The sequence below is a fragment of the Chenopodium quinoa genome, unplaced genomic scaffold, assembly GCF_001683475.1.
Source record: "Chenopodium quinoa cultivar QQ74 unplaced genomic scaffold, ASM168347v1, whole genome shotgun sequence".
NCBI lineage: Eukaryota > Viridiplantae > Streptophyta > Magnoliopsida > Caryophyllales > Amaranthaceae > Chenopodium > Chenopodium quinoa.
Genome location: NW_018743671.1, coordinates 337 through 26,632, shown reverse-complemented (window position 1 = coordinate 26,632; position 26,296 = coordinate 337). Strand labels below are relative to the sequence as shown.

At 33.9% G+C, this 26,296-nt stretch overlaps 1 long non-coding RNA gene and 2 pseudogenes across 1 annotated transcript; all 3 read left to right on the top strand.

Annotated features, from left to right (window-relative positions):
* The first annotated feature begins 4,793 nt into the window (after positions 1–4,793).
* Positions 4,794–5,913, top strand: LOC110683614. Its single transcript, XR_002503634.1, has 3 exons — positions 4,794–4,997; positions 5,120–5,221; positions 5,346–5,913. It is a non-coding gene; the product is annotated as an uncharacterized LOC110683614 (long non-coding RNA).
* An 847-nt stretch (positions 5,914–6,760) lies between these two features.
* LOC110683616 lies at positions 6,761–19,777 on the top strand (annotated as a pseudogene).
* A 790-nt stretch (positions 19,778–20,567) lies between these two features.
* LOC110683615 lies at positions 20,568–25,698 on the top strand (annotated as a pseudogene).
* The last annotated feature ends 598 nt before the right edge of the window (positions 25,699–26,296 follow it).

The following is a 26,296-nucleotide window of genomic DNA, read 5'->3' as shown; positions in this document are numbered from 1 at the left end:
GATAATTCAAAAAAGAATTGTCGTCACTCGTTATCTCAAAGAACATACAAGCCAAATTCAAAGAACATACTTTGTATTATTGAAACCCAAAAAACATGTTTAATCAACCTATGTTAAAGAACATAAGTAAAAGAACGTATTATCAAACATATATGGGTATGTTCTTCGTCAAACACAATATGTTTTTTATTAAACAACTGTATGTTCTTTCCACCTTATGGGTGCACCATGCATATGGTGCACTCGGGTGTACCATCCTATTTTCACTTGGGGTAGATATTCTTGCTGCTTACCCTATAGAAATCTTTCAAAATTCTTATTGCATGTTAACCAAAACATCAATGGCTACTCCTCATGTTACTGGTATTGCGGCTCTTATTAAGAAGCTACATCCTGATTGGAGTACAACAGCTATCAAATCAGCAATCATGACTACAGGTATGTTGTGTACACAAACCACATGATATATATATATATATATATATATATATATATATATATATATATATATAGCAATTACATACGGTTTATGGATCTGGTTCGGTAATGTAGAATTGATTTAAAGTAAATCAATGCAGCAAGTAATAATAATGCAACAAGTCCCCTTGATAATGAAGGGATGCCTATACGTGACAGTGACAAGATAAGTGATGCTAACCCATTTGCATACGGCCATACGGGTCGGGCCACGTTAAACCGAATGCGGCAATGGATCCTGGGTTGGTTTATGACATGAACCAATATGATTACCTAAACTTCCTCATGATAGTACAACTCTTAAAGAATTTAGCCAACAACATTCTTACAAATGCCCGTGCTCCTTCAACATCTTGGATTTCAATTATCCTTCCATATCTATCGTGAATTTCACCGGCAATGCGATAGTTACTTGAAATTTGAAGAATGTTGGACAACCTGGAACCGCATTGAGCCGCCACCAGGTGTCTTAATTGTGGTGGAGCCTAAGACTTTGGTAGTCTCTCAAAAAGATCAAATCATTATGTTTAAACTTATTATCTGATATCAATCATCTCTCCACTGACTACATTTTTAGAAGTTTGGTGTGGTCTGATGCTAAACATGTTGTTAGAAGTCCTATTACGGTCAAGGCCAAAATAGGTAGATAGTTGTCTATAGTATTTGGAAAAATTCATGGGAATAATTCCACCTTTGGCCGTTCGTTTTTAATAATCGCACTTTTGAAATATTTTTAATAATCCGACCTTTACCCCCCATTCTTTTTTGAAGACACGTTTGATAGATGACATTTCATATATTTGCAATAGTATGCAATAGATGATAAGATTACTAAATATAGTGATAGAGTATAAAACATATTCCTGAGCCTTAATTTCATCTTAATCTTTTGTTGAATTCTCTTCTAACATGGTATCGAAGCCAGGTTCAAATCTCACCCACCCCCCACTTTCCAAGTAGAATATTTCGCACAGGGTATCCGAGAGCTCATGTACGGTGCATCCACACTTCAAAGCCCAATGGACTCTCATGTGAGGGATCGTGATAGAGTATATTTTTTGGGCCTCAACCATCAGCTTAATTTTTTAATTACGTAAAATAATAAACATTAATTACATTGATCGACGCGTATTTTTAACATGTATTCCAAAATTAATACCTTTTTAATTAAAAATAAAAAAGTATATTATATTGTTATATAATGCTCTAGAAGCTCTCGTTAGCAATATCCATCGTAACAAATATTTTATTTAATTCTAGTAATTATGTATTGAAATTTGTGACTAATAGGTATGTGGCTTGAAATTCAGAGCTTTTCCGATGATGAAAGCTATGGCTCAATTCCCAAAAAGTTGAAAGAAGCTTGCGATAATAAACAAGATATGACATTTAAGTGCAATAGGTCAATACATCATCAACTTTACTTTTTACAGTCTTGTACTGTATGCATGCATTACTCTGTTGTACTCTCTCTATTTTTTTTTTTTTAATTTTTTTTTTTCATGTTAAATTCTGAAAGCTTATAGGAGCTAGATATTTTTAACAAGGTATGGAGAAATTGATTAATTTAGAAAAAAATTTGCAACCTTCAGTGAAAAGTTGAGCCCTAGAGATGACAAGCATGGGCATGGCACCCACACCCTATCTACGGCGAAAGGGAATATTGTCCCATTCGCAAGCTGGGGAGGACTTCGCGAATGGGACAGCTAAAGGAATGGCACCAAAGCGCGGTTGGTGGCCTACAAGACTTTGGGGAATGTTCAATGTCCTACATCTAAAACCACAGGAAGCGATGATATAGATATGATGGCTGCTATTGATGACGACGTTGACATTATAAATTATTCTCAAGGATATTCTAGTTCTAGTGGTTATTTGATGATGCTGCAGGAATAGCTACCTTCCATGCCATGAAGAATGGCATCCTCACTATTGCTGGTGCAGGAAATAGTGGGCCAAATCCCGGATTGTTGGAAACAATTATCCATGGGTCTTATCTGTTGGTGCGTCTACTACTGATCGTTGTTTTTTTCTGCCCATGTCTTACTCGGCAAACATCAAAAGCTCAAGGTTCGTATATACGTATATCATTTAATTTATTTATATGTTTACAAACGAACAGTCAAGCATAGTTGTTAAAATTCCGATTCGGATCTTACGATCCTACAATTCTACGATCCAAAATTGCGTGATCGATCCGGATTTTTGGTAGGATCTTAAGTTTGTAGGATCTTATGATCTTACTCTGATATTAATTATGAGTGGTAGGATCTCAACACGATCGTACGATTTTATTATGATCCTACGATCCAATCCAACATTTCACTATAATATGAGACTTTAATTTATTTGACATATTTTTTATTACTTTTTAGATTATATGCACCTAAATTTAATGTATTCAATAATTATCGCTAATAAATTAGCAAATCCGTGACATTAATATGATTTTATCAATTGACAACTTGCAATTGTCATAGTTAAGGTCTAATTCTTGACAAATTTGCACATAATTTATCAATTTAAACTTGTGTTATTAATCTTCTAACTACCATACAAACAAAGCTAAATGAAGATCGACATTTCTTAAGCAAAAAAATGTCTTTTAGCATTGAAACCCCTTTTCAAAAACTGTTTTAAGTCAATTTATAACATAATATATAATATTATTTGTTATTAAGTAGGATCTTACGATCATACGATACAATTCTATTGATTCGATCCCACCCCCCTCATTAATTAATTAGCATATGTACGGTGTATTAATTAACTAAGACAATTTAATTTAATTTCTTCTTTTTGCTCAACACACATCCATTATATTCCTTCTAGTTCTACCTACTATACTCTTGGAATTTCCTTAGACCAGCATCATTCAAATGGCTTCAGACTCTGATCTCTACCAGAATCTGATCTCGACCGACGTCCATTTCAAGATGTTTACCTTTCTTCAACACACATACCGCACCTTTTTCTAAGCCGACTAAATCCCTCGACTATTGATCAGTCTAAGTGTGAGTCCGAGTCCGAGTCTGAGTCTGATTTTATCGCTCGTAAGTTTGATGATAAATATGAAAGGACAAAGTTGGTTAATATCATGAAAGCTGGTTTTCAGCTCTTATTTTCCGAAGTTGATGACAAAAGTCAACATACCTCTCTTGGAATAAAGGTAAATTTTTGCTATTGTAATTGATCACCATTTGACATTTACACTATTCATATACGAGATTTGACTTAAGTTCTTTAAAATGCGAAACAACTAATAATAGGTTATATTGGAGATTGATCATGAACAAATTCAAGAGGGACCTTGAAGACTCAGCCAAGGCAACACCTTGCGATGCATCTCCGACATATAAATTGGAAGCCGAAGGTTCGATCTAAAAATTCTAAATGCTACTACCTCTATCTCTTTTATTAGTCGGATAATCACATCGGAGTTTTGTTATTTTTTAAGAGTAAAGTCGTGATCCGTCTAATTAATTTTAGCATTAAAAAATAATTCAAAAATCATTAAATCACAACCGTTTAATTTATAAAATTGTGATGGTCGTTTTTCTTGTAGAATTTTCAGTGATCCCGTATAATTATTTACACAATATGTCATGAGGCAAACTTAAAAGAAAAAGGGGCAAATGAAAGGTGTACGTAGAAGGATTTCAACTACACTCGTATTATATATTTGCTGTTGCTTGCAGATGCAATTGGATTAATTTTGGACTATGCAGGATTTTGGATACATAGTTGCTCCTCTGTAAGTTGAGCTTTATGTAATTTGATTTTGGTTGAAGATTTTGTCCACATTTAATTTATTACGTTTAATTTTCCGTTATGTTTGGGTTTAAACATTAAATCTCGCACTTATTTAAATATTTCGTATACCAATAGGTTCATCAACACATAATAACTCTAGTGGCCATCGCATAGTAAACTAACTCAGAGGCACGTACCAATAAAGTGTTAACTAAAGGTAGGAGTTTGAATCTTACTAAGTGAGCTGAGGGTGTTTGGGGTCGGGTAGGGTGATCAGCTCTTATACATCCTTCCCTCTACTCCCAAGTGCCTAATTCGCAAATACTGGACCAAAAATAAGGGTTGAGGCCAGGTCAAAATAGATCTTCCTTATCGTAAAAATAAAATAAGAATATAAATAGTAAATAAACACGTGATCACTTATTATATAACTCAAGTTTAATGGTCAATAGATTTGATAATATATTGAAAAGGTTGATGATCCTTACTCGATACAATAGCTTACAAGAGTAAATTTAAGAAGTTATTGCACCTTCATTATTAGTTTCATAGTTTGAATAACATTGACGCATTTTGTATACCTAAAGTTTATTATGCATCATTTATAATGCAAATTTAAAGACGTTAGGGCTTGATTTTTGTTGGTTTTTGTAACGTAGGTACTAACCGATGAACTCGTAACTTCATCGGATGAGAAGACACCCCTTTTAAATCTTTGTGGTAGAAATACAGAAGAAAGCAATCAATCAAGCAGTGGCTATGCAGAGGTGATTATATATTTCGTACTTTCTTCGTTCGTTTATTTATTTTTTATTTATTTTTTTTTTTTTTCAATTTGGACTCATCATATAACAAGATGATGAGAGCCTTTTCTTTTTTTGAACTTCAGGTGGTGTTTTTTGCACTCGTTGAAGGTCTAATTGATGATAAACTCATTTCTGATAGAGAGCAACTGAAGAAGTTTTTGAAAGATCTTGGCGAAAAAAAAATGGTAGGAACTCGGATATCGAAAACACAAATTTTTTTAGCAAGAAGTGTTTTTGAGTAATAATTTATCAATGTATGAATTGAAGTGTTCTCAACCTCATTAATATTCGATTATACCATTTTTGTAGGGAATTTGGTCAAAGGTGCATGCTACATGTTCAAGTGTTGCCGAGAATTAACTTTGTTCTCATTAGGCAGTGTTATGCACAGCTTGTTGGTGGCTTGACGTACATACATCTGCAATAATCATATAAGATTAATTAGCAGATGATATTAAAGGACTAGCTCAAGTCAGCGTAATATAAAAGTTACGGGCTCAAATCTTATCTACCGTTCCTTTCAAATAGAATATTGAAACATGCATGGGGTATAGGGGGACCGAAATAAACTTAATTGTATAATTAATACTCCGTATAAGAATATTTTTGATACTACAAATTACTCATCATATATATATATATGCTCGATTGATTAGCTACTAAAAGTAGTGCAACTTTTTTTTATTTTTTTTATTCTTAATTTTATTACCCAATTTCAAAGTTTAAAATATGATTGGTCTAACTTCTACGAAAATATAAATATGATATACTCCCGAGTCCCATTAATTGCCTCAATAGTTGACAAAAGATATATGTGTAAAATCACCAAACGCTACCTTCTTTCGAGAAACGAAGAGAGTGGTAATAATGAAGAATAATTAAGAATTTTTATTTATCATAAACATTTTCTCAATAAATATACATTTGGGTATAAATTCTTTTGACATATTAAAAGGACGACATGAAATCACATGCTTTAAACAATATTGGGAAATATAGGATATGCGTGCGCATGGCGTGGCGTGGCTTGTTAAGTCACAGTGACAATTTTCATGTACTTCCTCCGTTTTTTTTTAACTTGACTCGCTTTGACTTTTACACTATTCAACACCTCTTCTTTGACCGTCTTTTGTGAATTATATGTAAGGAAAAACATACTCATGTGGGATATTGTTAGTTTCGTCTCAATAAGTACTATCATAATATATAACTTTTATAATTTTTACTTATGGAGAATTGATGTTATTGATAGTTAAAGTTCTGCATTGGCAAGCGTGATAAATGAAACAAGTCAAGTAAAAAAGAACAAAAGAAGTATGTGTTATCTTGGGCTGGGTTTACTTGTAATTTTCGTAATATTGCATTGTATAGACGTACAGTATACCTCATTTCATGTCCTTCAAATTTCTTTATCTATAATGTCCAATGCAAATCATTGGCCTTATATATAAAAAGTATTTTTTTTTTATCAATTGTTCATAAACTAGTTTATTCATATAATTACACGGTTACACCAACCACATATAGAATGTTGAGGAGAAAAATGTGGTTAAAAATTGCAAATTTAGTTGAAAATGTCTTTATAATATAATTTGTCAATATAATCACCCACTTGTAATAATTTGGAATAGCAAAGAATTTCTCCACCCATTCATTGCAAATTTCTGTGCTATGTAATTAAGGTAGAATTAATTAGCTATCTATAAGTTAATCATACTCCTTACTATCTAAACAAAATTTTAAAGAGAAATTTATTTTAAAAGGGGTACAAATATTAATCATCCTGATTTGTTTTAGATCGATTGAAAAAGAAAGGGAAAGAAGAGAAAGAAGGATTTTGTTCAACAATGCAAATTCCAATGCTTTTACAACATTGTCTCTTATTATCATCACTTCTTTTTTCATTACAACAATTACCTACCTATGCTGCCCCTAAGGTAAGTCATCAATTTGCCTTGATCGATCATCTTCATCTTTGACTAAGCAATCGATCATCTTTGACTAAGCAATCGATTGAATTCAAACTGTGATATGCGTAAAAGAAAAGTGTGACGATTAAAGAAAAAATGTAAATTTAATTTTGATCATTGTTATATTTTTTTTTTGCATGTAGCATTATATAGTCTACTTGGGCTCTCACCACGCAGAACCTCGTTTATTAGCCAGTCCCGAGACTATTACAAAGTCCCATCATGACTTGATTTCTTCTGTATTAAGGAGGTATAATACAAATGTGTCATATTTATTAATTGTATCTTGCCTTAGATATTTTATTTACTTGAAAAGGGGTAATTAATTAATTGTTGAACTTCAATTAATTATCCTTTTGTTTGATTATGTTTGCATACATGGAACAGTGATTCTGAATCATCTTCAGAAAGGATAATATATTCTTATAATAAGATATATAATGGCTTTGCTGCAACATTACACGAAGAAGAGGCCAATGAACTCTCAAGTAAGGCATAGATGAATTTTTTTTTTTAATAGCAAAAATATTTCATTAATTAAAAGTCATATGACATCTACAATAGAGAATCTAAATATATACAACATCCGTACGTTTTTTTTTTATTATTTTATTTATTTATTTATTTATCATCCAACTTCTGCTTTAAATCTAATAGTTCTCTCTTTTTTACTCACGCCTTACCCCCTCGTTTCTATTGGTATATTAAAGCCCCGTTTGGGTTGATGTAAAATATATTCATGGAAAATGATTTTCTCATTTTATTTTTTTTTGGTTTGTGAAGGGTGGAAAACAATTTTTGCAATGGTGGAAAATTGCATCCTTAATGATGGAAAATATTTTCCTTTACAAAACAAGGAAAATCACATTTTCCTCCCTTTTCCTTACCTCCTTTCTATTTCCCTCTCATCCATCTTCACATTCCTACTCCTATTTTTTATTTTTCCTGAACTTTTCTTGTATGCAATCAAATAAAGAAAAACTAATTTACAATTTTTTTTTCCTTGAAAATGTGTTTTCCATGAATATTAATTTATCATTGAAAATGTTTTACATCAAATCAAACAGAACCTAAATAGTAAAATTAGAAAAAATGAAGAAATTATTTAATTTAATTAGCTCATTCTAAAAATATTTTTCATCTAATTTATTAATGCATGGTTTAACTTTCATGTAGAGCATCCAAGTGTTGTATCAATATTTGAAAGTCGAATTCTTGAATCGACAACGACTCGATCAGCGGATTTCTTAGGATTACATTATCCACCTTCCAACCTTGAAGATTCAATATGGCATAAGGCAAACTTAGGAGATGATATCATTTTAGCAAACATAGATTCCGGTAAGTTTTGCGTTGATCCAATATTATTTTTTGTTTCGTTTTGAGAGCATACGAAAAAAAGTTTCTAAAGACATATTTGATTAGTATTACATGATTCGTTTTATAATCATCGATTTTAGAAGTACAACACAGTACAACTTTGTAAAATATACAAGTCAAAAAAAAAAAAAAAAAAAAAAAAACTGATAGCAATATTGTACATAATTAAATTCAAGTATAAAGTAAATACCATAACTATTTGAAAAATTTGCCATTAACAAAACAATCTTTAGGCCGTTTTTTTTTTTTTTAAAATACAACATTTTAATTATTTTGTAATAATATAAACTTTTGGGGTATTAATTTTAAACAAACATAACCGGATGCAACCGGATAAACAAGTTACCACTGCCACGTGTCACAATATGATAGGCTTAAATAAGTTTCTATTTTTTTTTCTCTCCTTCCCCAAACACCACCACTGCTCCACCCTCTCTCGCCATCCCCACCACCACTGTACCACTTCGTACCATCATCACCACCAAAACCGACCCTCCCCTTCCCGACCACAGCTACCAACCCCACCACCAGCCGAAATTCCCACATAACCTACCAACCAGCCTCGATTTCACCCCCACAACCCCCATTCCACCTCTCCCGACTACCGCAGCCAACCAAGACCACCTCCCACAAACCATACCATTCCACCAACGAGCCGCTACCACCAGCAGCCACCTCACAAACCGCGCTGCCACCAGCCACCAAAAACTCCTACACAGCACACCTCACGAACCCAGCAGCCGCTGCTACTATCTCTCCTTGCACCCGCATCACCAATTCCCCAATTGCGCACCAAATCACAAACAACGCCACCAATTGCCACCAATCCGCCATCCTCATTCAGCAATTCGCCACCAATTTTCAACATTGTTGCCCTCCACCATTAATTTTGTTGAGATTTGTGATTGATGGTGATGACGGGCATGATGTGTGAAGAAGAGAGTAGGGTCGGGGGTGGTGCCGGTGGTCGGAGATTAAGGATGGGCGAGTAGGTAGGCTCGGGGTGGGGGAGGTGGGCTTGTCACCGGCGGCTAGCGGGGCAGGGGGCTGGACATGGAGGGGCCTTTTTTTTTTTTTTTTTGCTTTTTGTAAATCAATTTTAATAATTCAAATTTTAATGTTTAGACAAATTACATAAGACCACTCTCAATGGTGAGCAAAAAAATGCTCACCTACTCTCTCTCTACCCACTTTCTCTCTCAACAAATCACTTTTGTTCATGGGCAAATTTTTTTCACATTTTCTCTCCCAATGGTGAGCAAAAAAAATGCCCACCCACCACTCTCTCTCTCTTACTTTTTCAATACCCCAACATTACTTTCTCTCTCCTACACAACACTTCTTTATTTATTTATTTCATTTATATTTTAACAATGTTACTCCAAATAAATAAAAATTAGTTTAAATTTGTGTAACTTATATTTTTTATTTTTGTCTTTTTTATCGTTAAAATTTGTCGTAAAATTAAGTACGTTATATAAAAAAAATAGTAAAAAAAAGCTCAAAATTTGTTAAATGTTTTTATTTATTTTAAAAGCGGTACAATACTAGAAACCAATTACATTTGCAACGTCATGCGTAATTAAACTTAGGAAATAAAATAAACACAACAACTAAAAAATAACTCGACTGCGTACGGAAAAGTAGCTACGCCATAGTACTTGGCTTTATTTCTATTAAGTCGTGCTAATTTCTCCCTAATTACGTGGCCCGTATCGCTGCCAAATATGTTCGACTAAATCACGTTTCAGAGATAGATGAATTTCTTTGTCACGGAGGGAAGCTTTTCGCTGTAGAAATGCGTTGAAGTCAAAGGTTGTAGGTCGGCCTACATTGAATTCAAACGGTGGCGTTGTAGATGTTGATGCTGGTGTTGATTCTTGTTGATCTTCTTCGTAGAAGGCTCTTAGAACTTCGGCTCGAGTGTAGTTATGGCGCTCATCTTCAACAATCATGTTGTGCATAATGATACATGCTTTCATTATGTCTCGCAGTATGTCCTCATCGTACTCCAGTGACGGTTTTCGTATTATTGCAAATCGAGCTTGCAAAACACCGAATGCTCTTTCAACGTCCTTTCGAGCAGCAGCCTGGTGGTCAGCGAACAATTTATCTTTTTGAAGTTGAGGGGTTGTGATACCCTGAACAAAATTTGCCCACTTCGGATAAATACCGTCGGCTAAGTAATATGCCATGTTGTATTCATGGCCGTTAACGGTAAAATTTACCGGAGGAGCTCGACCATGCAGAACCTCATCGAACACTGGGGAACGGTATAAGACATTAAGGTCATTACAAGATCCAGGAATCCCAAAGAAGGAATGCCATATCCATAAATCCTGATCTGCAACGGCTTCCAGTATTAGCGTTGCTTTCTTGTTCCTACCGGCGTACTGCGCTTTCCATGCCGTTGGACAGTTCTTCCATTCCCAATGCATGCAATCAATGCTGCCTATCATGCCTGGAAAACCACGCAGTTCATTTTGATGCAGTATTCTGGCCAATTCATCAGTTGTAGGGTTTCGCATGTACTCGGTTCCGAACTGCTCAATGACACCGGTACAAAAACGTTGAAGGGCAACTCGAGCGGTTGACTCACTGATCCGAACGTATTCATCCACGGCGTCCGCAGCCATGCCGTAGCCTAACATTCTTATCGCCGCTGTACATTTTTGCAGAGGTGATAAACCTAACCTTCCAGCTGCATCCCTACGCCGCTGGAAGTAAACATCACCTTCAACGACCTTGTTCATTATATGTACAAACAAAGGTCGTTGCATACGAAATCTTCTTCTAAATTGGGTGGTGTTGTACACAGGATTATCGGAAAAGTAATCATTAAACAACCTGGCATGTCCAATTTCCCTATCTCTTCTATTCGTACCCCCTCTAGGTTTTTTTTGAAGAGTGTTGGGATTGTGTTTGGGGCATGAGGACAGATGGGGGTTGGTATGTGAAGAGTTCATCAACAAGTTGGTCATATTCTTCAGTATTTGAAGAAGATGAGCTTGAACTTGAGCTTGATGATGGTCTAGAATACATCTCGTATTAATATTGTTACTTGATGAAAGGGTGTGGTTGTGGATATGTACCATGCCTACTATATATAGCAAAAATATCAAATGAATATGTGGTTACAAATCTGAATGACCACACCAAGTACAGGAATCAAATTTTCAACCACGGAATAGGTATACTATGCTAGTTGACAGTGACAAGTCTTGAGTGCAATAATGTCGGTATCAATGACACAAAGGTAAAGCATTCTGATAAAGTGAATATAGGAAAACGTGGCTATACAATGGCAAAGATTTATTGTAATTATGTCGGCATCAATGACACAAAGTTAAAGCATTCTGATAAAGTGAAATCAGAAAACTGTGACTACACAATGACAAAGATTTAAAGCAATTATGTCGGTATGAATGGAAACTTAAATCAACTTGTTAAACAACTTGTCATTCAATATTGGAAAATCAGAACACAAGTGTACATCTTACATTGAGATTAACCACACCACTAATACAACTTAAAAATAAAAGACTAAATTGCGCTTAATAAATAAAAGACTACAACCAAACATGCTTAAAGGCCTTGTAATTTACCCAGTAAAAAATTCTTGTACGACTCTTCTTCAGGAGTGAGTGGCGTAGGCGAATTCTTCAGAGCTTGCACCATATCAAACCAGGTTTTCATCTTATGAATGTCAAGTTCCTCCCTTTTCCTCTGTTCCTTGTCTTTTTCAATTTTGATCCTCTCTTCCTTCAGAATGGCCTCCCTCTCGCGAATTGTAGCAAATTCCTTCATTCGTTCGCTAAGCTCAGACGAACCACTTTCTGTTGCTACTGCTTTCCCTTTACGCTTCGCCTTTGCCTTCTTGACACCCTCGGGTCGTTGTAAACCGCCAGATGAAAAAACCATCCGTAGGGGTTTCATCCTCTACATCATCTCTGGACCTCTTCCCACTTCCAGCACTACCTTCTTCCTCAGCATCACAAGCGGCTTTTCTTTCCTTCAAGGACATTGACCATCTCAGCTTTGGTCTCCATTTTGGATCCTTGTTAAGCATTTCAATTGCGTGAGGAAAAGTGAAATTGCGACCTTGGACGACATGAAAAAGCTTCGCCGCACTTTTCATACAATCAGCTTCTTTGTAACCACTCCCTCCCTCCGGAAGTCTACCTGCTTCATCATAGCAAGATATCCATTGCAGTGTGTCCACTGCCAACCTTCTCCAGTGCGACGTCAGACTCTTAATAGGCCTTGGCGGAATTATATGCGGCTTCTGCGTATGCAAAGTTTGATATGCTGCATGTACATTGCGCCATAGGCTAGTTGCTTTTTGGCTTGTACTTTTAATAGCATCCTCGCTAATCTGCAAGTACAACCCAATCAGAGCTTCATCTTCCACAACAGACCAAATACGGGTAGCTCGTGCAGGAACCTGGTTGGGTTCCAACAAGCGAACTGGTGGAGGAGGATACTGCGGCGTCTCTGGTACGCTTTCCTCTTCGCTCTCATCGAAGAGTGTGTTACTACCAAGATCAGTTTCGGGTGTACGATCTTCATTAGCAGGGTTTTGTAGGGGAACCTCAGTGGGTGTCTGATGCAGTGGAGGTGGTTGCGAAGACATATTGCCCATTCATTGCAAGAACAATTGAAACTCGGGATTAGTTAGGAAATCATCACTAAAACCCGAAAACTGTTGACGGAAATTTGGGTTGTTTGGATCCATTAAAAAATTCTGCATCAAAAAACAAAAGATAAATATCGTTACAAACATTTACTCAAAAAACAAATTAAAATGACAACAAATCCAAAAAAATATCAACAACTTTCTTCAATTGCATAATGCAATTACATTACATGCCATACAATATAATTTTTTTTTCTCACAATATAACATATATACTAATTTTAACACATAACTACATGTACATATTCAAAAAAATAATTAACCAATAATTGCAACACTTTAAGAACTATAAATTTAGAAATTTATTGAGAAAATATATACAACTTTGTTTAATAACATAATGCAATATAATTTCGTGGCCTATAATATTGATTTTTTTCCAAAAAACCAAACATATACTAATTTTATTATGTAACTACATTTATATATAGCAAAAAAAATTAACCAATAATTGCAACACTTTAAATAACTACAAATTTAGTAATTTATGGAGAAAATATACACAACTTTGTTTAATTACATAATGCAATTTAATTTCGTGGCCTATAATATTTTTGTTTTCCATAAAATCACATATATACTAATTTTATTACGTAACTACATTTATATATAGCAAAAAAAAATTAACCAATAATTGCAACACTTTAATAACTACAAATTTAGAAATTTATGGAAAAAATATACACAACTTTGTTTAATTACATATTGCAATATAATTACATGGCCTACAATTATATTTTTTTTTTACAAAATCACATATATACTAATTATATTATATAACTGATTTTAATAATTAAAAAAAAATTATTTACCTGAATATGGCTGAATTGCAACAACAATATTCTTCTACAAATTAAAAATACTTTTAAGAAAATTAAAATGTGGAGGATTTAAAGTGTTTACGAAATTATATCAAAATATATCAAAATGCATGTCTATTTATAGAGAATTTAATTTTATGACCGTTGGTAATTTTTTTTTTTTTTTTTACAAAATATATTTTTCTGAAAATAGATTATAAATAAATAACCGTTGTAAACGGCTAGTATTTTCTGATTGGCTACTCCGCTGTAGCTGCCACGCGTCGCCTCGTCATTCGCCAACACCCTGCACGCGTCAGACGCACTAAGCTTTTTTTTTTTTAAAAATCCGGAAACTCAAAACGACGCTTTTTGAGGCGCGCCTTTGAGGCAGCTTCATCAAAACGCGTCGTTTTGATGGTGGGGTGGGCGAAATTTTTTTAGTGGGTCTGCCAGGTTTGGGCCCCACTTGAGTTACTGTTCATCACAAAAAATGCTCAAGTTTTGAGCTTTTTTAAAAATGCTCATGGGCTTTTTTTCCATTTCGACAAATTCTCACCATTGTAACCATTGATCATTTTTTTTCCTCACAAAAAATGCTCATGAGCAAAAAAATTTCTCACCATTGCTAGTGCTCTAATGATAACATTTCAAATGTAACCTGTTTTTTAGGTTATAAGTTTTTTGTCTGGTTTAAAATTAACTTCCCCAAAGGATATATTATTATAAAATAATTCAAAGGTTGTATTATTATAAAATAACCAGCCATAGGTTGTATTATTAATGGCTATTTTTCCTAACGATTTTTACAATAATTAAATGAATGCATAAGGGCGTTAGATAAAATTATTAAAAAGTACAAATATTAACGTACATGAATAAACATTAATTACAGCGATTGACGTGTGATTTTGACACATATTTTCTAAAATTAATACCATTTTAATGAGGAAGTATATTAGAATGTTAGATGATCTAATGCCTCGAGAGCTGCATGACACTTTATTTTTATGTACTATGTATTGAAATTTGAGATAGGTGTGTGGCCGGAGATTCAAAGCTTTTCTGATGATGAAAACTATGGCCCGATTCCCAAAAAGTTCAAAGGAGCCTGCGAAAATAAATATGATCCGACATTCAAGTGCAATAGGTCATTATATCATCAACTTTACTTCTTACAATACTGTACTGTATGTATTCATTACTTTTTAATCTTGTTTTTTTAAAGGTCTCATTTTGAATTTTTTTTATTTAAAAAAATTCATGTAAATCCAGGAAGCTTATAGGAGCCAGATATTTTTACAAGGCCATGGAGAAGAATAGTAATTTACAAGAAAATTGTACTTTCAATCAAAAGTTGAGCCCTAGAGATGACACAGACGGGCATGGCACCCACACCCTATCAACGGCGGGAGGGAGTATCGTCCCATTCGCAAGCTGGGGAGGACTCGCGAATGGGACAGCTATAGGAATGGCACCAAAAGCGCGATTGGTGGCCTACAAGACGAATTGGAACGTTCAATGCCCTACATTTAAAACCATAGGAAGCAATGAAATAGATGTAATGGCTGCTTTCGAAGCTGCTATTGATGATGGCGTTGACGTTATAAATTATTCTCAAGCATCAAACAATAGTGCTTATCTAGATGATGGTACGGGAATTGCTACCTTCCATGCCATGAAGAATGGCATCCTCACTATTGCTGGTGCGGGAAATAGTGGGCCGAATGCCGGGACTGCTGCAAATAATTATCCATGGGTGCTATCTGTTGGTGCGTCTACTATTGATCGTGTTTTTTCTGCTCACGTTCTGCTCGGCAACAATCAAAAGATCAAGGTATGTATGTATATGCACATATATTTATATGCTATATATTGATTGATGAGATGGTTAAACTTGTCCGTTAGAAAACATGATATAAAAAAAAGAAAAAAAAAAAAAAAGTGTCAACCGAATAAAAACAACAGAGAAATTATTTCTTAAAAAGAAATTCTAAGCCTCTTATTACCTAACTTGCTTTGACAATCATGGAATCATAGTTTCAAGTGGGTAATATAATTATTCTAAACTCCTTTTCCCAAAATTCAATATGGAGTAATAAATTAAAATTAAACTATTTACTGCAGGGTACACGGTTTTATGATTTTGTATCAAAAGTTGATGTTCCTAGTGAATTGTACCCACTAATCACTGGTGCAGATGCTCGCATATCTGGTGCTAATGTTAGCGATGCGTAAGTTTGATTAATCTTCTTCTTCTTAATTTTTATTTTTTTTATTTATTTTTTTAATATACTTTTAAATAATTAAGTTAAAAACCACCTCAACAAAAAATTTATGTTGTTGGTTGAGTCCCTAACATACCCATCGCTTAACATTTTATTTTTAAAGGAGGTGGTGGCTGAGATTCGAGCTCGTAACCTTCTTGTTACATTATCTTTGATACTCTGTTAAAGGATAATCTCAACCAAAAACTTAATCCGATGGTTGAGGCCTAGTAATAGATTTTATACTGTATTACATTGTATAATTATTGAATTGTTAAGCTAGATTACAACTTATTAAAATTGCTAATACAAATCATATGTTATTTCTTTTTATGATCGATATGATATGCATGTGACGTTGGATGTAGATCATTATGTCAAGGAGGAAGTATCGATGTTACGAAGGTGACGGGAAAGATTTTGGTATGTCGCAACGCTGGAAGAATTGTTGCAAAAGATGAAACATTGGCTAGTGTTGTAGCTAGAGATGCTGGGGCTGTTGGGATGATCTTTGTATATGAAGAGAAGATAGGAGATGGATTTACCCTTAGCCAATTTCATGCAGTCAACACTATAGTTCTTAGCTATAAAGACGGCGAAACTCTTTTTTCTTATATTAACTCTACAAGGTAAGATCAATTTATAACACCTACCTCATTTCTAGAGGTGATCATTGGGCGGGCCGGGTCGGGCCAAAGCTAAAAAGTTATGCCCATTTTCAGGGCGGGCCAAACTTCGGGCCGAAATTTTTGTGCCCAAACCCGTCCAAAATGGTCGAGTCGGGCGGGCTTTTCGGGCCATTTCGGGGCGGGCCAAAAAAAATCAGCTAAGTATGCATAAAAACGCATTTCCAAACCTGCCCAAAATAAAAAAAAAAATCGGGTCGGACATGGCCCAGCCCGATTTCGGGCCGAAAATTTATGCTCGAAACCCGCCCAAAATTGGGCCGGGTCAACTTTGATCACCTCTATTCATTTCCTGTTTTTTGTGCATAGATATGGTGTTACAACTTTAGCTATATATGTTTATTTCACTTCAAATTTATGGATTAAATCGAGCCATGAGGTAGGTTTTTTCTTTTTATTTAACTAAGTTTGCTCTTGGATATGTATGAAATTGATGCTAGTACGGTGGAAGATCATGATATATACTTCCACTGTTTTCTTTTACTTGCAACACAATTATGGTCACACACTTTTAGGAGGTGACTAATGAAGGTAAACAAACAATTTTAATCATAATAATCATTTTAATAGCGAGAATAGAGAAGGTTAGGTACTGTATATGTGTAAAAATTATATTTATTTAATTTGTTTGTTTACATTGTATAATTTTGGCCTCAAAATGCATGCAACAAGGCTGTATTGCAAGTAAATAAAAGTCAAAAATTAGAATTAAGAAGGTGAGACGATTATATTTAGTTTTGTAAATAATATATGAATATCTAAGAAATAAAGATTGTAATTTGTAACAGGACTCCAACCGCGTCAATCAGTGGCGTAACAAATACATTGGGAGTAAAGCCATCTCCGATCATGGGTTCTTTCTCATCGAGGGGTCCAAACCAGAATAACCCTGGTATTTTAAAGGTATACGTACTCATTATTTTTATTTGATCTAATTATTACTTCTTTCATTCCTATTTGTTTGTCTCGTCGAAATGTATTATATTAAGGATTGAACCAAAATATAGGAAGTAGGTAATTAAGAGTATCTTTGTCTTTTATACTTATTAATGTATGCATGCGGGGTTAACGGTGGAAACAGAGAAATCTTTAAGGGCCATCTTAGAAAGGAATATGGGGCAAACAAATAGGGACAGAGGGATTCTATAATAAATTCATTCATAAAATGGATTCCTTAGCATGCACAATATAGTTATTTAAAGTAATTTTACCTTGTGCGTATCCATCTACTACAGCCTGATGTTACAGCTCCTGGGGTAGATATTCTCGCTGCATGCCCTCCAGAAATCTTTCAAAAGTTCTTATTGCATGAAAACCGGAACATCAATGGCAACTCCTCATGTTGCTGGTATTGCGGCTCTTATTAAGAAGGTACATCCGGATTGGAGTACTGCAGCTATTAAATCCGCAATCATGACAACAGGTATATATGTTCTTTACACGTGCAACATGATATGATATATTAGGTGTCAATTCAGAAGTATGGATCCAGTTTAATAATGTCAGGTCTAGTTTAAAGTTGAGTCATACTATTCATAATATTTGATTAGGTCGAGTCAGGTGAGTTTTTAAAACCTTATTATTATATCGTTTGTGTAAGCAACCTAACATTTGCTTGTGTACTCTATATATAATAATGCAGCAAGTCCCCTAGACAATGATGGGATGCCTATACGTGATAGTAATAAGACAAGTGATGCTACACCATTTGCATACGGATCGGGCCATGTTAAACCCAATATGGCAATGGATCCAGGGTTGGTATATGACATGAACCAATATGATTACCTAAACTTCATATGTGCATATCCTCCTGAGAGTACAACTCTTAAAGAATTTAGCCAACAACATTCTTACAAATGCCCGCGCTCCTTCAACATCTTGGATTTCAATTATCCTTCCATATCTATCGTGAATTTTACCGGCAATGCGATAGTTACTCGGAAGTTGAAGAATGTTGGACCACCAGGAACCTACGTTCCACGGATTGAGCCGCCGCCGGGTGTCTCAATTATGGTGGAGCCTAAGACTTTGGTGTTCTCTCAAAAAGATCAAATCATTGTGTTTAAACTTATCCTTACAGCGGATATCAATCATCTCTCCACCGATTACATTTTTGGAAGCTTGGTATGGTCCGATGCTAAACATGTTGTTAGAAGTCCTATTATTGTCAAGGCCAAAAATAAGTAGATAGTTAGACTATTGTAAATTCAAGCTACGTTTGGTGATGTTACGAGGTTATTAAGAAAAATAAATAAGATAGTGAAAAGTAATTATTACATATCACATATATGAAATATTAATTCAACGTTGGAAATAAGAATAATTATTTGCGTTGGAAATAGGTAAATAGTTATGTATTTAGAAATAATTTCATTGGATTTAGTTAATTATTTTAGTAATGTATGAGAATAGTTGTATTGGAAGTAGGCATATATGAAGAGAAATGTGTAAAATAATTTACATTGATCTATTGAAATGTAACTTTTGGAAACGCTTAAATAAAGGGATTATCATTTTTTCATTTTTACACTTTTAAGTTTTAACAAAGATACTACTCCTTTTGTTCCTTTTTTCTTTACTTTTTTCATTTTGGCTATTCATCTCTATTTTTTTACTAGGTTAAACCCCCGTTAGATGATAACTTAAGTAGCAGTTGCAAGAATTAATTGTATGCTTTTTGTTAATTTAAAATTTGATTTTTTTTTCGTGGCAGCTAGAGAACTACCTGTTATTTCTTCTGCAAACATTCTTACGGAGTAAGACATAACTCTTCAGAAAGAGCCCAAGTTTTTCATTCTAATGAAAAATACATATTATTTATTAAGTGGAAAGGTCGTACTAGTACTTGTAACAGAGATCTACTCTTTGTAAATATATTAGTAACAAAATGTCCTGTCTTCGTACATCCACAACTCTACTTCCCAACATCATCAAAAACATCAACACACTAGCACCTACAAAACTCATAAGATTATTAGGTACGAGTAACACACAAGAAAGTCAGAAAGTACACTTTAAACTTGTAACACCTAATAAGATTAAGTTTGGTTATGGGTTGGGTAGGGTAGGGTGACGTAGGACCGGCCTAAATTGGGTTTTGTGCTGGGTTGAAGAAGATGGACTTGTCACGGTTGAGTTTGTGGGTTAAGTGATGGGCCAAGTTTTTTTGGTGAGTTAAATATCTAATTAGATATTTCAAAATAGTTTTATTATCTAATACCACCTCCATTAATTTTAAGTTAGCATTATTTGTTAAATATAAAATATTGTTTTATTACAACTAAAAAATTAACAGATATAGTTTTTTTTTTTTTTTTTTTTTTAAAGGAAAAAGGGTGTAGTTTGTGGCCTTGTGGGTGGTGATTATTATTTATTAATTTATTTTTAAAATTTTAAGGGTGGTTATGTAATATGAAAAAAAGGTGGTAAAATCAATTTTAAGTGATTTAAATTTACAATTTTTCCTATTAAAAATTAAAGATATTATCAATTAAAGTTTTGTATTGACATACGTAATTAAGAGAAGCGTTTCACTTATTTAAATAAAGAGGAGTCTTAGGTAGTGCCATTACTGTGGCATCCATTTAATAATGTCCAAAATGACGGCTCTTCTGTAATTATTGAGTGGAGAGTTTGTTACAAAAAATATTTAAAAATAAGGAAAGAAACAAAATAAAACAACCAACCAAAGAAGAAGATTAGCCTATTCTATAACATATTTTTATTCAGATTGCTCAATTATCAAAAAAGAGGAGAGAGAAAAAATGGGAAAAGATGAATACTTTCCTCTGTTTGAGACGAAGCAAGCAAAGGGAAGATTGGTTTACAGGGTATTTGCAACATCTATATTTGTTGCAATTTGTGTAATTTTGATATATAGAGGTGCTTACTTACCCAACAAAAATGGGGAGGGAAGATTGGGTTGGGTTCTTTTGTTTATGGCTGAAATTTGGTTTACTTTTTATTGGATTCTTTCTCAACTTCTTCGATGGAATTGCATCTATCGTTATTCTTTCAAAGATAGACTCTCCAAAAGGTAACTCTTTTTTAATTTTTTTTTTTTTTTTCATCCATCATTAACACGTTTTTCACGTTTTTCGTTAGAAGGGTCTCGTAATGTTTTTTACATTAACCAAAATTATGCAGTGTTTTGTACTAGACTTATGGTTTAGGCCAAATCGGTCAACCCGAATTAGGCTACTAAAGTACCAATACTAGGCTCGAAGTGTGGCCTTAGCCGATTCAATTGGCTAGCCATTTTTTTGTTTGGATGTACCCTACTCGAATCAATTTTTATGTTCATTTATGTTGTCTTGCATCTCTTGCTTAATTAACTTTAAGGATTATTTTGTTCTTTTAAGTCAAATGTATTGTATCTGGTAATTTTAATTTATCAAAATTTATATTCGTTGTAAATTAAATTTAAAATGGGTCGAATTTGGCCAAAACAGTGTAATAATTATATTGACTTGTTGAGTATCCCTTTAGAATAGTGGTAGTGACTAATTTGCATCGCTGCTAATATTCTTGTGTGACTGAATTGTACAATGTATGAGTGACTTGCCTAAGGTAGTGAGCTAATGATTTGCTAATATTCCTGGATCCACCACTATAAATTACCCCTTACTCAGTTACCCCAACATACTAAACGACCCTTTAAAGTATTATTTCGAGTAATGACTAATATGCATCCTTGCTAATATTCTTGCTTAATTGAATTGTTACAAGGTATGAGAATGACTTGCCTAAGGTGGACATATTCGTATGCACAGCGGACCCATTAATCGAGCCACCACTAATGGTGATCACACTGTTTTATCGGTCTTGGCCTACGATTACCCACCGGAAAAGCTCAGCATCTACTTATCCGATGATGGTGGCTCGGTTTTCACATTTTATGCTCTTTTTGAGGCCTCCCATTTTTCTAAGAATTGGCTACCTTATTGCAAAAAGTACAAGGTTGAACCAAGGTCACCTGCTGCTTATTTTAGATCAATGCCTAAACCTTTTGATGCTACTCATTCTAGCCATTTGGCATCTATCAAGGTACCCCTGCTATGCATATTCAAAGTATAACACGAGATATGTTGATTCATCTGATTTCGTCTAAAATTATTTTATCTATTTAATAATCCTCTAAACACTTTAAGAAAGAGATTAAGCCATGTTAATGGACATATTATTCAAAATAATTTATCTAAGTAGTTTAAAATTATTTTTAATAAAGTTACTCGTTTACCTCTTTTCAAAAAAAAAAAAAAAAGTTACTCGTTTATCTACTCTAATCAACCCCTAATTAAAAAAAGCCTGTCAAGAAAATCTGTTGCATTTAAAAGAAAACAGAGGAAGTATAGTTATTATTTAATATTCGTATTTGATCATCATAGAACAACAAATTAAAGCTAAAAGTTAAGTTTACTTACTTGCAAATATGAAGTATCATTTTAATTTGTTATTTCATTTTCTATTTCAAACCAAAGAAATTGTATGAAGAGATGCGAAACAGAGTTGAGACGGCAACAAACCTTTGTCAAATTCCAGAAGAAGTACGCGATCAACACAAAGGATTTTCTATATGGGATGATGGCTATACTTCTAAACATGATCATGATACCATTCTTAAGGTTAATTACCTTCTCAACTACTTAATTACTATCCATTATTTTTCAGGTTGTGTACAATTTTGGCCTAGTTTGTTCTTTGAATTAAATGCTATGTGAATGAGTTTGTACTTGTTCATATTTGGATGATGTTAATTTTTGGTTATGTGTACGTTTGTAGATATTGGTTGATGGAAGAAATAAAGAGGCAGTAGATGTCGAAGGTTATCGATTGCCCACACTTGTTTACTTAGCTCGTGAAAAGAGGCCTCAATATCTACACAACTTCAAAGCTGGAGCTATGAATTCATTGGTAAATCGATCACCTTGATAAAACAAAAATAAATCGACAAAATATCCAGTTAGCATTGTCATAATTATATAAAATATTATAAAGTCATACTTATTAAAAAGTTGTTGATTTATTTACAGTTTTGCCATTTGATAAACATGTCGTTGGCCCTGTTTGGCAATTTACTTTTAGTTGTTTGTATTACTGTAGTTGTTTTGACTAGTTGGTTGTGATTAGTTGTTCGTGTAAAAGTGTTTGGTAAAAAGCAATTAGTTGTTAGGACCTTGAGACTTATTACTCGTTCTTAAGACCTTATTATTATGATGTTTTTATGCAGCTAAGGGTATCATCAGAAATAAGCAATGGAGCGGTAATCCTCAACGTTGATTGTGACATGTATTCGAATAACTCACAGTCTATTCGCGATGCACTCTGTTTCTTCATGGATGAGAAGAAAAGCCAGGACATTGGGTTTGTACAATTTCCACAAAACTTTGAAAATACTACTAAGAATGATATATATGGTTCAACCCTTCAAGTTATCAGTCAAGTAAGTAAATCATAATTTTCCAACGTTCCAAGTTTTGATTAGAAATTACATGTACAAGTGTTTTACATAATGTGCGTTTTCTTCAATTTATTTTCCAAACGTAGGTCGAATTTCATGTTTGGATGGCTTAGGAGGGCCATTATATGTCGGAACTGGCTGCTTCCATCAAAGAGAAATATTATGTGGAAGGAAGTACTCTAAGGATTACAAGATCGATTGGAAGACCTCGAAAATGGATGGAACAATCTTCGAGTTGGAAGAAAGAGCAAAATCACTTGCTAGCTGTGTATATGAGCTGAACTCTCAATGGGGAAAAGAGGTAAATGTTAAAAATTAAAAATGGCCTTATATCATTATTATTCAAGAGCATTATTTTGCTAAATATGATGCTTTGTTAATTGTCATGCATTCACTAATAATCGTTCTAGTAATTGCTAATTAACTAGTATTTGGCCCAAGGTATGCCTCGTGTCACTGCATAGAACTTGCAGTTATGTATTTAATTCATGACTCATTTTATGTAATATCCCTCGTGATTGCTTTAAAATAGTTTAATATACAACTCATACCAACAAGATGCATCTTTCTTTTAGAGATCTCAGTTAAGCGTGCAAGTTGACTGGGAGTAGTCTTAGGATGGGTAACTTCACGGGAAGTTTTCCCGGGGTGCGCATAATGATGTGAATCGAGTCCCCTTTCTTATAACTATCATTATTGTTTTATGTAGGTACTCTTTTGATTTTACCTTACTCTTAAAATAGGGGTTTTACAAGTGAGTTTTAATAATATTTTTAAAACCCACTTGTAAAACCCCTTAGTTTAAGAGTAAGGTAAAAATCAAGAGAGTGCCTAAATAAAGCAATAAAGATAGTTATAAGAAAAGGGGACTCGATTTACATCACATGAATGAGGACAAAATGCGCCGGAATGACTTGTGTTAGTCTGTGAGGACAGTTGTTGGCCATGGATACATATTTCGTGGCAATAGGGCTCCACCCTAATTTGTTTGGGTCGGGGTGTTACATTTATCTTAATTTCTATTTCATTTTTCACATAGTCACTCACTTCTTTTATTGATATTTTGTTCGCAAAAAGAACATGAAAACATGACATACTCTAGTAGTAAGGCATGTATTGTTTAAATTTGAGGATGTGTGTTTGAATCTTTGCTTATACATCCAATATCTATAATATTTAAAAGTAAATCCATGATGTGGAATGAAAATAAATAAACGGTGGAGGTGTGCACGTGACAGATGAACTTCTTTTGAAAAGCTTTTTTTTTAATAACTATATAAAATTAAATATTGTGGAAATTAATTTCAGCGGGGATTGAAATATGGGTGTCCAGTTGAAGATGTAATAACCGGGTTGGCAATCCAATGTCGAGGATGGAAATCAATATACTTGAATCCGAAAAGAAGTGTTTTTTTTAGGTTTAGCAGCCACAACTTTAGAAGATACACTAGTGCAACATAAAAGATGGAGTGAAGGTGATCTTCAAATCATGCTAACACATTGTCCTTTATGGTACGGCCATAAAAGGATCCACCTAGGCCTTCAATTGGGCTATTGTCACTACTGTTTTTGGGCAGTCAACTCCCTTGCAACCTTGTGTTATTGTACCGTCCCTTCTCTATACATGCTCGGAGGCATTTCCGTGTTTCCTAAGGTACGGAGTAATTTTTATCACTTTCGAGTTGAAGTTTTATTATGACATAAAAAATTCTTACATGTGAATATTTTGTTATGCTAGTTATCAAGTTCATGGTTTCTTCCATTTGCCTATGTTATCATTGCCACGTACACGTACAATTTAATAGAATTCGTACACACCGGAGGTACGGTTTTAGGGTGGTGGAATGAACTAAGGATTTGGCTCTATAAGCGAACATCATCATACTTGTTTGCCCTCGTTGACACGATTTTGAAACTCATTGGGTTTTCGGAAATGAAATTTGTGATCACCAACAAGGTGACCGATGAAGATGTGTATCAAAGATATGAGAAAGAGATTATGGAATTTGGAGCCCCTTCTCCCATGTTCACTTTGCTAACTTCTCTTGCATTGATAAATTTATTTACTTTTGTTGTCTTTAATAAAAATTTGTTAGAACGAAAAGAGATGAGATTGATGATTGAGGGATTAAGCTTGCAAATTTTGCTATGTAGTGTGTTGGTTTTAATCAATTTTCCGTTGTTTAAAGCTGTTTTTATTAGGAAAAGACAAAGGCAAGATGCCAAATTCTGTGACTATGAAAGCAATAGTTGTATCTTTTATTATTGTACTTTATTTTTGTCATTAGGACCTTTAATTTATAGATTGATTTGATAAAACTGGTTGTAATTTAAGAGAAGAATAAAAGGAGAAATAGTACATTTGACTCGTCTTTTGGGTGATATATGACTTAGCCTTTATTTATTGTTGTTAGTAGTATTGAATTTTTCCTTCCTTCCCTAAATGATTATATTTTTATATGTGACTATCCAAAATTTATAAAGTTCATCACAAGGAAAATTCTTTGCTTGTTCCATTTTGTTCAATTAGTTATAACATTCGCTGGTATTACATTATCGATCAATGTAAAAAGATGGTAATTATAATGTTCGCTCGTACTACATTATCGATCACAAACAAGGTGGTAGTTATGGCTTGTGATTAAATCTCGTCTATATCGTTTGCCCTTGTAACTCTCTCCACATCAATAAAAAAAGGAAAAAAAAAATGAAAAAAAAAAAAACAAATCTGATATTTTTTATCCGAACTTATTTTATTTTGTTTAAGTTTATCTAAAAATGAATAAAGACAAACAAAAGATGATTACAATCATCAATGTAGCTTCTTGTTGGATAGGGTGGGTCCAAGTTTGGAGTAATTTATTTGTCCCAAACTCTCTATTTCGTGTTAGAAATAGTGGGTTTTTCAGGCCGAGTCAAACTTATAGTTAAAATTAAAATTTAAGCTGCCATCAACCCACAAAAATTAAAATCAAATGATCAAGCCTGAGCCCAAATT